Consider the following 14,024-nt stretch of genomic DNA (forward strand, 5'->3'; position numbering starts at 1 on the left):
CACCACCTAAAGACGTTAGTGATAAGGCATATCTATTTTTTCTCAATTATGATGTTTCCTTTCGTCAGCTCACGTCACTAAATGTCATCCATATGACTAATCGGTGATTCTCCCTGAACTCAGACTGGGCATGGAGCTCCGGGCCTGTGCTGGACCACAATGCAGGGACGTAACGCAAAAAAAATATCATCAATAAAACATCAAAAGTTAATCATAACCATGTCACTGTTTTACACTTCGTTGAAAATGCTATACGAATCTCCTCCTTTATCATATCACTGACATCTCAATACATGTTATGTAACACATATTGTTTTGGAAGGTAAATCTACTTTTTATTACCCCCTAAGCTAGATTATAACTATGCAAGCCTTCTGATTTTGGAGGGGGGGGGGGGGGGGGGGGGGGGGGAGGCATCATCTTTCTCATGGCTGGTATTGAAAGCCTGCGATCAGATTTGCATGTATTTACTTCTATGATCTCTCTCCTTTATGTGCAATATTCTGTTTACATCCACTTTCAATAAGTTTCCTCCTCTGCATCCACCATTTTTCATCCTCAATACCGATGCTATCAGTTGTTTATGAAAGCATTCCGGGACACTTCACTTTTATTCAGAGGCATTTGGCCAGCACAACACAACGCCAAAGAATTAATGAAACCGTGATTGAATTCAGGCCTCGTTTTGTTCCCGGCCCCGGCATCAAAAACATTCAAACCACTGGCTTTGATTTCGAGTCGCCGTTTGATCCGCTCTTCCCAATAGTTGTGTGTGTGTGTGTGTGTGTGTGTGTGTTTGCGTGACTCTGAACCCCGTCACCTGACTTCCTGCCAATCACCTGACACCTCCAGAGGAAATGAGCCTTCTAATCAGGAAGTTGTCCCCACAATAACCTGGCCAAAAGCAAAAGGGAGAGCTTTATTAGGAACAAAGAGAGGAAAATGGCCTTCAGGATGTGACAGAGAAGGCCGCAATTATTTTACAAGCTGTTTTACAAACCGGGGATGAAATGCTTTAAAGGCGCAGACACAAAGGATATTGGACTGAAGTTGGACGGTTGGTGCAGGCAGTATCAGCACTCAACGAAAGGCATAGGTTTAGTTTTAGTATAGTATTGTTTGATATGATTGGGTTTTCTTTTGCAAATGTATACTTTTGTGCTGTTTTGCTTCTTTTTTAGTTGTGCTAAAGAAAGTACAAACTCAAACGTATTTGATTTCGATGTCATGTGCTTATTGAAATGGGTGAGTCCTGCGTGGTCAGTTTCTTGGTCATCTAACTATCCTCACAACTCGAGATGCACCGTTCCAGCCTTTTGGCTACCGATACCGATACTGGGGTTTGAGTATCTGCCGATATCCGATATTTACTGATACCATGAGACTTTCTTAAAAGTGTCTTTCTCTGAGTGAAAAATTGAATTGACTCTTTTCTCCATTTTAACCCCTTAACTCCCAGCACATTTTCTCCAGTTTGGCTTCACCCCAGTCCAAAAGCTTCTGGAAAAACGCTGTGAAAATAGCGACAAAACTGAGACGAAAACAATGATGGAAATGTGACAAAAAAGTGACGAAAAATTTATGAAAAAGTGGCAAAAATGTCACAAGAAATTGACCAAAAATTGACGAACAAATGACAAAAAAATGACAAAAAAATGACAAAAAAATGACAAAAAAATGACAAACATGTGACAAAATGTGACAAAAAAATGTGACAAAAATATGATAAAAACAATTACAAAAATTTGTCAAAAAAATGACGAAAATTTGATTATAAAATTGACGAAAAAATGGCAAAAATGTGAGAAAAAAGTTACAAAAATTAGTTGAATACCCAACAAAAAAATCTGATGACGTGAGGAAAAAGATCTTCTCGGTTCAGGCGGGAGTTAAGAGGTTAATATCAATAAAGTCATATTTTATTGTCATAGTACAGATCAATTATCAAGCAGACCGTATCTATTGATAAACTCTTGGATACACATTTAACAAAGATCACTGGACTTTTCTACACTAAATATCCTTTGGTATATGACAGACTTTAGGTTACATTAATACTGTATAAACAACTCACATGAAGGGATCTGATCATTACAAATGTTAGATCAGTTATTTCTTAAACTAAAATACAAACACTTGGCTTCAACAGTGGTTATTTTATTGTATTAGGCTACTTTAGGTATTTCTATGTTAGTTTCTGTCCCAGCCTTTATTAGCTTTCGTTAGCATTTGCTTTGCTAGCACGGCATTTTGCACGGCGATCAAAAATACATTTGAGCAGATTAAACTAAATCAGCGATTGAATTCATAGCTTCAAAATGATATACAGCATGCCCATATTCACTTAGATTTACGTGGTGAAAGTTGTGTTTTTAAAGCGGTGAAATCCCAAACTGATATTTGTTCAGTATCGGAGATTTGTAGCCGATATCCAATATCGTGTTTCTTTCCCAGTATCGGCTCCGATATCCAATACCAGTATTGGTGCATCCCTACTCACAACCCATAACAGTAATAAGTATATTGCCTATTTATTTCTTCCATTAAATTTAAAGCGTTATGCCATCTAATGCAATACTCAATACATCTTCATCAGAGACGACATGGTAGCATTGATTTAGTGCATAGAAATCAATCGTTTTTTATAGCGTCTATCAGCGTAGCCTATATATACACTATAACAGCTCACCTCATTCATTTATTAACCGAGTATCCCGTTGTTTCAATACGAAGTGCTTGCAAGACACATTGCATTCGTATACGATCATTCCTTGCCTCTTTGCCGTGCGTGACTTTTACATCGTCTTATTTGTGCCTTTTAGTGGCTGGTAGTTTGCTTTCATTAACTGGGTGTAAAGTAACTCGCTCATTAACCCGACTCTCACCCAAAATGCCGGCATGTAAAGCAGATGTTACCGAATGTGCGCGTTTTCCCGCCCAGCGCTTCTCTAACGGCCAGTCAACATTCGCCTTTATGGCCAATGTTAGTGCACCGGCGCGACAATAAAAAACGCTTTTTTCCGCCGCTGCCGCAATTTAAAATCTCTCAAGCAAGATAGATGGTGATATTGTGCTCGCCCGCAGATATCAAGCTACTGCGCGCACTTACTTCCCCATCTGTCAGCGCGCTTGGGCCAATCGCGGAGCGCCGTTCCTCTATATCCTCCTGCCATTTCCCCTCATTCCTATGATGTTTTTTAAAGACCATTCTCACTGATTCGCCCGCTCCGCAGTATAATCGTTCTCCTCCCTGGAAGAGTTGCAGTGCGAGGAATGCGGGTATTAAGGCGAGGTGGGCACATCTTACTGACAAAACCGGTTATAGGAATAGTCGGAATTCGTAGAGACCATAATTTGCATTCTCGTGCTATTACCATGCTAGTACTACATATTTGCTGTATTACAAGCAGTGAAAGAAGTAATTCTTCTAATATATCCGCTAGTTATTTGAAATACTGTCTTGAACTATTGAACTATCCACCTCTACTCCCTTTAAAAAAGACCAAAGCAGTGACATTGTGGCAGTGGAAATGCTTCTCAAGAGTACAAAATGCTGTCAGGGTCGCTGTAGCTGGACCATAAAGGTTTTAAGAGCAGTAGAGGTAGTTTAGCAGTATTGGCAGCAGTGCTACCATCATTTTAGTAAGTACAATTGCTTTAGCAGCAGTAGTAGCCATAGTTGCAGCGGTGTAGCATCCAGCAGCACCAAACATGACTTTGCTCCAACAGTCAGAGCACACACATAACTCCACATCATTCTGCAGCAATTCCCACTGTACTGTAAATCCCATTCCCACCACTCCCCTATTCTACAAGTCATTTTCCTCCCAGTGACTTTAAACAAATGGGCTATTTCAATCCCTCTTTCTTTCTTTTTTTCTTTCTTTTTTTCTTTCTCTCCATCTCTCCCCCTCGCTCCCCCTAACTCTCATTTTCTTAAACTGCAAAATTGCCGTGCTGCGGTCGGGAGCCAGCTTCGATTATCTACGCCAAATTCCCCGATAAAGGAGTGTGTTTGCGGACCCATTCATGCACTCAAAGCCCCTGTAAATGGCTGTACCCCACTGCACACACACACACTTCCATACAGCCATCATGGGAACGGGCCAACTGCACTGGGAATCCTCTTTTGAACGTTTGCCGCCAGATATAAATATTATTTTTCCGTGTTTTGGCCCCTCGGAGCATGTTAACCCTTGCCGACTGGGCCGTTGTGTGCCTTTAATTGCCTGGAAGTCCTGGTAAATCTATCTAAGAAGAAGGAGGCTCTTGAGAAATCACATTACGGGTCATTTCTTCAAACTGCATGTAATGAGCCAAGCTTTTTCCCTCTTCTCCACTGGGTAGCAGGCTATTGCAACGTATTTCTTTAGGGTCAGGTGTCGCTTTTATGCTTTTGGATAAAAAAAAATAATAAAAAAATTGGTTGTTGGTTGTGCTCATACCTCCTACAGTTGCAGATGCATTTCAAATTCAGTATAAAGAACATACAAGCAAAACAATGTCCGACTATGGCTGCCAATCTTTTAATGATGATTAGCAGTATTACAAACAATCTCTTACCTCTTTATTATTTTTTTGTATTCACTGTTATTTTGTATAGTACCTTTCTGCCCATTTGCGACCCTGAAGAGCAGCACATCTCACTCATACTGAGCTTGGATCCGGCATGTGCTCCGACAAGTTGTTTGTATACAGTATTCATCATCTATACAGTGGGAGGAAAACGTATGTGAACTGGTCATAAAATGTGGTCTGATCTTCATCAAAATCCTAATAATGAGTAAACAGTGTCTGCTTAAACAAATATCACCCAAACATCTACATTTTCTCAAATTTTTTGGCCATAACATGTATAGTCACATTCACATTCCCTCCCTGTCCTATGTTTACATGTTATGGCCAATAAAAATATGAACGTTTGGGTGGTACGAGTTTAAGCAGACACTGTTTATTCATTCTTATGATTTTGATAAAGATTAGACCACATTTTATGACAAATTTAGCTGAAAATGTGAGAAATACCAAAGCGTTCACATACATTTTCCTCCCACTGTATATCCAGGTTACTCTTTCCATTGTGAAAATCACATAAAATCTTATAAGCTTAATTCAATTACAAACGGCCATCAATTTGTGGGCATTCATAGTGAGAATTTCCATATTTAACCATTTTTGAGTCAACTTTCGAGAAATATGTATCTTTCAAACCTAACCGGGTACTTTATTTTGACATGGCTTTTACTTTTTGAAGAAATTAGTTTACCAGCGCTTGTCTTTATGGTCATTATGGAAGCTCCTCAAACATTGTATGGGAACAACTTTGAACTACCTCTAAATTCAAATTTATGCAGACTGAAATAAATCAAATATTCTCTCTATGTATTTTTTTTTGACTATTGTGAATGCTTTTACAAAATAACATTCGTGTTTCACCCGACTAACTTTAATATTTGTGTCAGATAACAAAGCATGACTTAAAAGTAGTAAGCTTTTGTAATAGTCAGTGCACTATAAAACACACTGACTATTACAGCATTCTGTTTGTGTGCTTTCTATTTGGGTTGAAGTGGCCTACTTATCATTATTGCATTTCTCCGGGCAGTAAATACTCCAGCCCTCAGAACACAATGGCACTAGTTGATGGAGCTAAATATTTGTGACAAACAAAGAGGCGGCACTCGCTTTGAGAGTCCACGAGCCTGTTGACTTTCAGAACTGAATAAATGTTGAAGTTACAGCTTGGGAGATACTATCATTGTGTATGGGATTGCGGCATATAGTTTTGATGGACACATCAGAAGAAGTCATGACAGTATGAATTGTGACTTTGAGATTGCTTTGAATAAAATATGATCAAATGTAAGTATTTCAGCTTTGTAAATATAGTTAAATGCATATAAAGTATCCGGCCCCAGTGGACATAAATTAACTTTGACTCAAACCTTGACTCATTTAGATCCAAAGGGACTATCTGACTCAAAATGCCAGTCTATCTCACCATTAATACCAATTTTACAGAAACACATTAATTCGCACAACGGTACAATCTTCCCGCATTGTGTGCTTCTGTTTAATGACAAACAATGAGTAATATCTGAAACCTGACCCTGCATGTCAGTTTGTATTTTGAAGTCAACATCAATAACGCTTTCGGAGTCATCTCTCATCAGGGACGTCTTATGCAAGACAAGCATGTTTAGGTCACATAAACAATTGTGAACTGTACTGAGTCTTGTAAACATTTATTTCTTCTCCAGCGCATAAAGTTTGGGCAAATTAAAATCCATGCCGTTCATTAAAACGTAACTGAAAATCCTTTTTAACAAGTCTTCATTGACGTGCCATTAAATCTTAATAATGCCCATAGTTATTGCCCACCAAATGAACTCATCTCTGTGCTAACACCCGCGCGGTTCTGTTGTGATTGCAGTTTCTTTATCTGTAAAATATGGCTAAATCCCTGCACAGTGGAGGGCTGAGAGTGTGGGAATGGTGCATTGTTGAGGACTTAGAGAGATTAGGAATGATTAGGTCTTAAACAGTGTTCACAGTGCACGCGGTATTACAGCTCTGGTAATGAGTGACGGCTCAGCGGCACCTGTCACTGCCCTGGGCCTGTGTGGATGACTCAACGCTGCTCAATTGCTTTATTGAATGTAATTGTGATTTTTTACGGTCTGTGTGTAGCTTGTTCTTCATAAATATAGCTTGGAACCTTCGAAGAGTAAACAGGAAAGGCTCATTTGCTACAAGACGTGCGACTACATGTGTTCAGCTGAAACTGCAACAAGTCATTGTAAAGTTGTCTTCAGCTCAGCACCTCGAGGGCCACAGATTTACCTTTTCTTCATTACCTTAAGTCGATATATGAAGGAGCCTTTGTTATGAACTGAAAATGGACCCCGAAGTAAATAAGGTGTTAAGAACCACTTCTGTATGCGGTAAAAATCCATTGGTTGGAACTCTAGGACAGAGGTTGCTGCTATGTTTTCATTGTAGTCCTTTGTCATCGATTAGTCATCAGTAGAAGCCAGATAGTTGCGATTGTAGTCTTGTCTGATCATATTTGAGAGGATAGACGACTCAGCCTTTGTTTGTCTTCATTTGAATGAAAGATGCTTAGTGTCATGACCAGCTCGTGCGCACATGCACTGCACTGGCTGCTGTCCAATGGTTTCTTTGTGCACTTCAGAGGCCCGCGGGGGTGCCGCGGGGGAGTGGGGTGTTCTCAGCTGTGCGTGGGGTCAGAGCTGGAATGTGGCTGTAAATGAAACTTGGTGTACTCACTGTATGGTGCAGACCGCCTCTTTTATCTTTATTAGAATTTCAGGTGGGAGATGTGCAGTCCATTGAAGCAGTTATTGGAAGAATGGAAAGAGGGCCACAAAAAAAAGACTTTCTACTTTCATTAGATTGTTGTTAGTACCGTATTATTTCCTTAGACTCAGTTGGGTGTACGGAAGTGAGACTGACCACCACCAATCACTCACATACATTCATACGGGCAAGGTACACAACTACAGTCTGCACTGGTGGGAGATTGGATTCAAACCACCAACTAGGGCTGTGCAATTAATAGAAATTCGATTTTGATCATTTAAATTATCAAACTATTATTATTATATTATTAACAAACAATACGCAACAATTTCAACAGTTACAATACATTTGACACACTAACACCAAGCCAGGATTACAAAACAAACAGTGCTGCGTGATGATGTCATCAGGCCGCACTGCTTAATTTAATGTGAGGGCTGGCCAGCAGGGGGCAGGTGTGAAACAGAGATCTCTCCTCAATCGAGGCATACTTGAAATGAGTTGTACTTTTATGACTGTTCAGAAAACAGAAAATCTTCAGCATAGTTTTTTGATTAATAAATAAATAAAATAAAGATAGACTTTTTTAAAGGCAACACATAATCATTTAAGTAATTGTGATTATTTTTTAAATAATCTAGCAGCCCTACCGCCAACCCTCCTGTCATGCGACGACCTGCTCCACCATCTGAGTCACAGTCACCCCAATAATGACTGGCCCCGCCATGAAGATGGCGGAAAAGTCATAGCTATTGACAAATCTATACAGATATGTACTACATTTAGTAATAATATATCTATTAATGATATAAATGTTTACATATTAGAAATGAAACTCGCGCTGATTTTGCAAAGTTGAATTTCAATTTTGTAGATCGTGCAATTTTGCTTAGTCTTTTATGCATAATGAATAGTTTTCAGTTGTATTTTTCAATATTACAATGTTTCAATGTCACTTTTTTTTTTTACAAAAACAAGCAAAAAATTAAATAAAACATGACCAGCGGCTGAGAAGTGTCAATCACCAAACACCATGAGAGTCAAAGTCTAACAGAATAAGTATATTCTGACTGCCCATAGTAAATCCTAATTAAAACACATATGCGTATTACAATTTGTCTCATCCATATCAACTATCTGGGTGCCTAATAGCACCAGTAGAGTAAACTGTGAGCTGACTGCACCAGCCCGTATTAGCAGGTCACTCTTTTTTGTCTTGATTACTGAAGATATTCCGAATTAAAATCTCCTCACGTTCAAGTGGCTTCTCAAACATTCCCTGCCTGTCCTGGTGCGACCCAGGGCCATCTGGTCCACAGGAAGTCTGGACTTTGTAAATAAATAGACTGTATTGGATTCTGTCTGCATTCTTGGAAGTGCCTGGCTTTCTGCAACCCATAATGTCATTTGCAGAATGTAAAAATGCAATTTGCTTCACATTCATCATTATTCTTTCTGATTTTGAAAATATATCGTCAATTTGAATTGGCTGCGTTTTATGGCCTTTTCTTGTGACCTTTCTGTTTGGCAGTCCACCAAGACAGAGGGAAGTTGAAACCGCTCATATTTAGCTTTTTTGAGCCTTTAACCATATTATAATGTTGCACCCTCACGGTTAAAAGACACATAGCACAGTTGTGTTTTGTTTCATTGATGCTTATCATGCCAGTCTCCGTAAGAGCTCAAAACGTTTGCCCCCCACATGCTGATGTCATGAGGTGGTGCTTCTCTGTGTTTTTCAAGTCCAGACAGTTTCCCATGACTAGCTCTGATCATTTCATTGCTCAATCTGCCTCCACTATAAATGATTTCTTATGAAAAGCTATTGTTTTTAACGTAGCCAGAGGATGAGTCCAGAGGGGTCATAGTATACCAAGCATTTGCTCACGTGCAAAATGGGTAGTACATGCAAATTGGAACAGCAGCTGAGTCATTGTGCATTTTTTTTTACTCATCAGGCATTCTCTCATTTACATGTCAGACTCGGGACCCAATTTTCAAATGATAAATTAGCTGCAACATGCCCACATAATCACATATTGTATTTTTCAGTTTGCACTCACTATTTAGCATCTGTCTTGATAAATGACCCCCAGAAAATAGGGCTGATTTGCCTTTTACTCGTCTTGTATATTTGAAGTAATTAAAGATGAAATACCACTGCTAAGATGTCCTGGACCTCAGTAAGTAGCACCGTTTTGTTTCTCGATTGACTTCCTATTAAATGAAATAATAAGCTACATTCGATTCAGTCTTTTTGCAGTGGCGTTTTTTGAGCTTTTTAATTCAGCTTATGTGAGATTTTCATTAGCTGATGGGCCGGCCGCGTTAGCTTTAAAGGTCAGTGACGAAAGGGCTGGAGATGAAGCGTTAGCGAAAGGCGTGAAATCATTTGAACTTTGGAGAAGACAAGTGCGAGGAGAGAAGTGTTCCAAAGCCACTGCGGTGTGATTCATTGCCTCTGATGAGCTCATTATGGGGGGAAAAGAAGAAAGATCATTTGCAGAGATAAAGAAGTGCATGGGGTTTGTCAATGCCAGGTGCATACGGTGGAATCTTGCACGTCGTTGCGATAGTGCGGTGATGTCATTGAAAAAGTCCGCAATTAATGTAGTCACTGAGGTTTTCGCCGTCAACACCTTAATGGCTGATGCAAGGGGGCAGCATTCGGAAATATCCCAAGATGTGCATCAAATAGTATGGGTTAAATGGGAGGTCATATGTGTCTGTGCCCATTACCAGATTACACTGTGCACTGTCTTTCATAACAAGATTAGCACCTTGTAGTGTCTGAAGAATTGTTTAAATGGGGAGACATAAGCATTACAACCTATGACACGCATAGTTTTATGCAACAAAACAATACATTATTCATTAGACTGATCGCAATACAAACAATATCCCCACACGGCATTGCTAACATCTTTGCAAATATTAAATTGAATGTTTTCACGTCTTCCACAGATTGAATTGACTTGAGTTTGTGTCTTTCTTCATTTCATTTATGTGCTTTCAGAACGGAGTTCACAATGAAAATAGTGTTACTGTAAATGTTTATTCTGCTGGAGCGGCTGGCTGTCAGGAGACGTATGGCCCTGTTCGCGTACAGTTAGCACCGGGCCTGATGTGTTTGGATGTGCGTCGCTGGCTGTTTGAGTTGTAAATAAGATTGAACGGAGGCAGGATTAGCACACGCATGCATGCCGGCCGCGAGGACCTAGCAGCAGCAGCCTGTGTGAGATCCATGCTAAACAAGGGTGGTGTATAAATTTGCCTAAGTGTTTGGGCCAAGGCCTGTGACTGGGTGTGCAATCGATGTGCCAAGTGCAATAAATCAGTGCGGGACGGAACGGGAAGGGCCCACGGCTTTATCTGATGTGGCAGGTGGGCTTCAGGGTCACCACACACACATTTGGACATGTTCAGAAGGAGCACTGGATGATTCAAGGTTTTCTCACAATGCATTAGAGGCTGAGGAAAGATGCAATGGTCTGCAGGAGCGAGCTGGGAGTTGCTGGTGGGTGCATAGTTAGCGTTGATGCCCCCAAGGAAAGTGGGTTCAGAGTGTGCATTTTATTTAATTGGCATTCTGGCTTATAGAGAGTCGATCTGTATTGGGGTATTATGCTTTTTTCAATCACATGGCACCAGTCTATATCACACTGCAATGATGACCAAACCTTCTGTTGGTCTGTAAATGCAGTAAATTAGAATAACTGCCTTGTATAAAATTACTCTCTCAAAATGGCTGTAGCGAATGTCTTGAAATAGGCCTCTGTCTCTTTAAGAACCTCTGACCCTTTCCGACACGCCCCCTCCACACGCTGTCTGTGGCATCAGTGGGGAGGGGGTTCTGCTGAGGAGCAGTGGTTGGTTACTCGGCTGGTGATGAAAGCTTGGAGGCGTCTCCAGGAGGTGGGGGCGTTCCTAGGAGGACTCAGGCAAACCTATCCCTAAAATGGCTGCCAGTTTTTACAGATTACTCAAAAATACGTGAATGTGCCAATGCAACACTTCAGGCATGTTTTTAATGAGGGAATGACATAATAAAATGATGTAAAGCTTGAAAAAGTCAATTTTGCATAATACCCCCCCTTTAAAACAAATAAAAGAGGTTGGAAAACCTTCTAACGCCAATGTACACATAGCTGGCATAGTGGCTATGGCTTGTGTTATTATTTGATTCTTTATAACTTTATTACTATAATGTAGTCCTGAGCCGCTGCGACTTGAGCCGCCATTGTGGGCAAACCTGAGCAGCATGTTTTTGGAGGTAGGGGGAAACCGGAAAACCGCCTCCTGGCTTTGTCCCTCTTCCAGAGCGTGGCGTCATGCACTGGTCAGCTCCTCCATCTCCTCCTATTTCCTCTTCCTCCTGCGCAGCTCCCTCCGCTCCACAACAGTCTTTCACTATCTTATGGGAAGAACATGGCAGACCAATATAATCCGTCTTATTCTAGAACACTAGTAGGGAACACTTAGCTGTGAGTCTTGCCCGAATACCTCCTCGTTTTTTGTTGCCTGTAGCTGTACTAGCCAGCTTTTGTATTTTTAGGCTCTGCAATGGCTTGGACTTGCACTTGCTCAAACGAAGAAGAGCCTTCGCCACAGTTGCGAGTTCAGTACATTCTGTCCTATTTGTCCACATCTGTACTTTTCTTATCCTTAATTTTCCTCCATAAACTTCTCCTTTTGCTCGTTTTGAGCTCTGTGAAACATCAAAAACCTCCTCCAGAATCAAAGTTGTTTTTCTGCCTCGCTTTTCTTCTCTTATCTCCTCGTCCCAGTTTAGTAGAACAGCTGACATCACCGCTGCTAATGCTGTACGACCACCGTGGCCATATGCTCTTCCTGGCATATTTATAGATTTCATAAAGTGCATCAGAGAAGGTGAGATGAGAGAGTAGTAAAGATAGTGTCACTTCAGAATGCTTTATAACGACTTTCCTGTGCCTTTGAAAGTAGCTGCGGTGGGAATACTGTGCTGGGAATGACATACAGTAAATATGAGGCGACCTTGCTTAGAGGTGGTATACCCAAAAAATTATTTCTTATGCTGTCAACCCTGTCTTACACTCTTTCTTTATCTCCACCCACCCTCTACCGCAACATACCAATTAGCTGAATACCCAATCCAGCTTCAGTTGTGCGACTACAAGTGTCATGTCATGGTCTTTCTTCCCGTGACAATGTTGACAAAAGCACGGATATAATTCCATGATGTCTTATGCTTTTACTTCAGTTTTTGAGCCCTTGTTGCACTGTGAAATACAAATTAGGCCCATCAAATAGAGTATCAACATAATCCATTCGTTATTTATCATTTTGCGCTACAGTACAGGGCAGAGTATCGTAGATGTTAGACAGAGAATAGACAGGGTCCCTTTAAAATGCGATGAACGAGACAGTGTACATGAAGACCACAACTGCTTTGAGTGTGCGTGGGTTTGAACACTGGCCTTATTGTTCTGATGGGACAGCAGCAGCATCGTCATAGCCCACTGTAATCACGGTCAGTCCACATGAAAGACACTATTGACAAGGAGAGAAGTGTCTTAGGAAAGGAGACACAGCCCGGTCTAATGAAAGGGGGGGAAATAAGAGCCGCGAATAGCTCCCTAACCAAACTTCATTATTAAACAAGCGCCCGCCTTGTGCTTTGTATTAAGTCAGGCATAAAGCAATGAACTGGCGAAATGACTGTACGGTTATGCGTGAAGATTTAAAGATGGCATTATTGCAGTGAAGCTACTTGGCTATTAGGAAATGGTGGTAGATAAAAGATTATTTGAGCTTGGAGGAGATTAAATAGCCAGTCAATGTTTACACAGTAATAAAAGTTCAACTCCTCCTTTGGAAATTACCAGAATAAAAACGATTACAAAAAAAAGACTGTGATTCAAACGAGTGCTAGTGTAAAAATGTGTGCAGCATAATGGACAGGATGGATGAATGCAAGTGGAATACTGAGTCTATGACAATCGCTTCCCAAATGTATCAAAAGCAAAATCGATCTTCAACTTTTGATTGTATACTTGGAAAAAAACATTATGATTGATGATCAAGTTTAAGGCTGCTATGTCATTGTGTTTTTGGAGATGTAGTTCATGGTCTGTAAGATGGGTGGTTGCTTGGCTTAACTACTATAATATTTAGAACAGTACAAGAAGTAGTGGATGCATTTTTGACTATAACTTGCCTTCAATCATTCTGTACACCTTCTACAGGGACTTTCTGGACAGAACACAGTAAAATAGCTGAGCTATTTGGTTCTCATGTATTTTCTCTCTATTTTGACTTTTACCAATCACTCCTCCATCCCCGTAGCCCTTGTATTGGCCTGGTATGGAGCCAAATGGCTTTGACTTCGTTCCCTTTTCAGGGCCTCTCTTATTTTATCGGCTTCCTACGGTTTCCTCTCTCTAGCTCTATGTTAAATATACAATAGAGAAAGGATATCACTGACTCACCTGTGGTTCTTTTTCAAAATGTGCATCCGGGTCTGACGCACATCTGAGTTCTATATATTTTTAGTCTTTACTGCATGATGTCAACAAGATCCAAGCGATCAATACCAACAAGCACTTTCTTTTCCGTTTTCCGTAAGAGTTGGCAGCCTCTTTGCGACCATGTGAATGACAAACAACTGACTCACTTCCCTCTTAAATTCAGACTCTTATGGCAAAGTTTAGCATCTTCAT

The 14,024-nt window shown here is 40.5% G+C and overlaps 1 protein-coding gene and 1 long non-coding RNA gene across 3 annotated transcripts in view; one reads left to right on the forward strand and one right to left on the reverse strand.

Moving 5' to 3' along the window:
- LOC306963912 overlaps window positions 1-14,024 on the reverse strand; it is a 393,872-nt gene that overhangs the window by 51,027 nt on the left and 328,821 nt on the right. The gene's annotated exons all lie outside the window — the stretch shown is intronic.
- plxna1a (plexin A1a) overlaps window positions 1-14,024 on the forward strand; it is a 308,362-nt gene that overhangs the window by 28,429 nt on the left and 265,909 nt on the right. The window lies entirely within an intron of this gene.

This window comes from Gobius niger, assembly GCF_951799975.1.
Source record: "Gobius niger genome assembly, chromosome: 6".
Classification (NCBI taxonomy): Eukaryota; Metazoa; Chordata; class Actinopteri; order Gobiiformes; family Gobiidae; genus Gobius; species Gobius niger.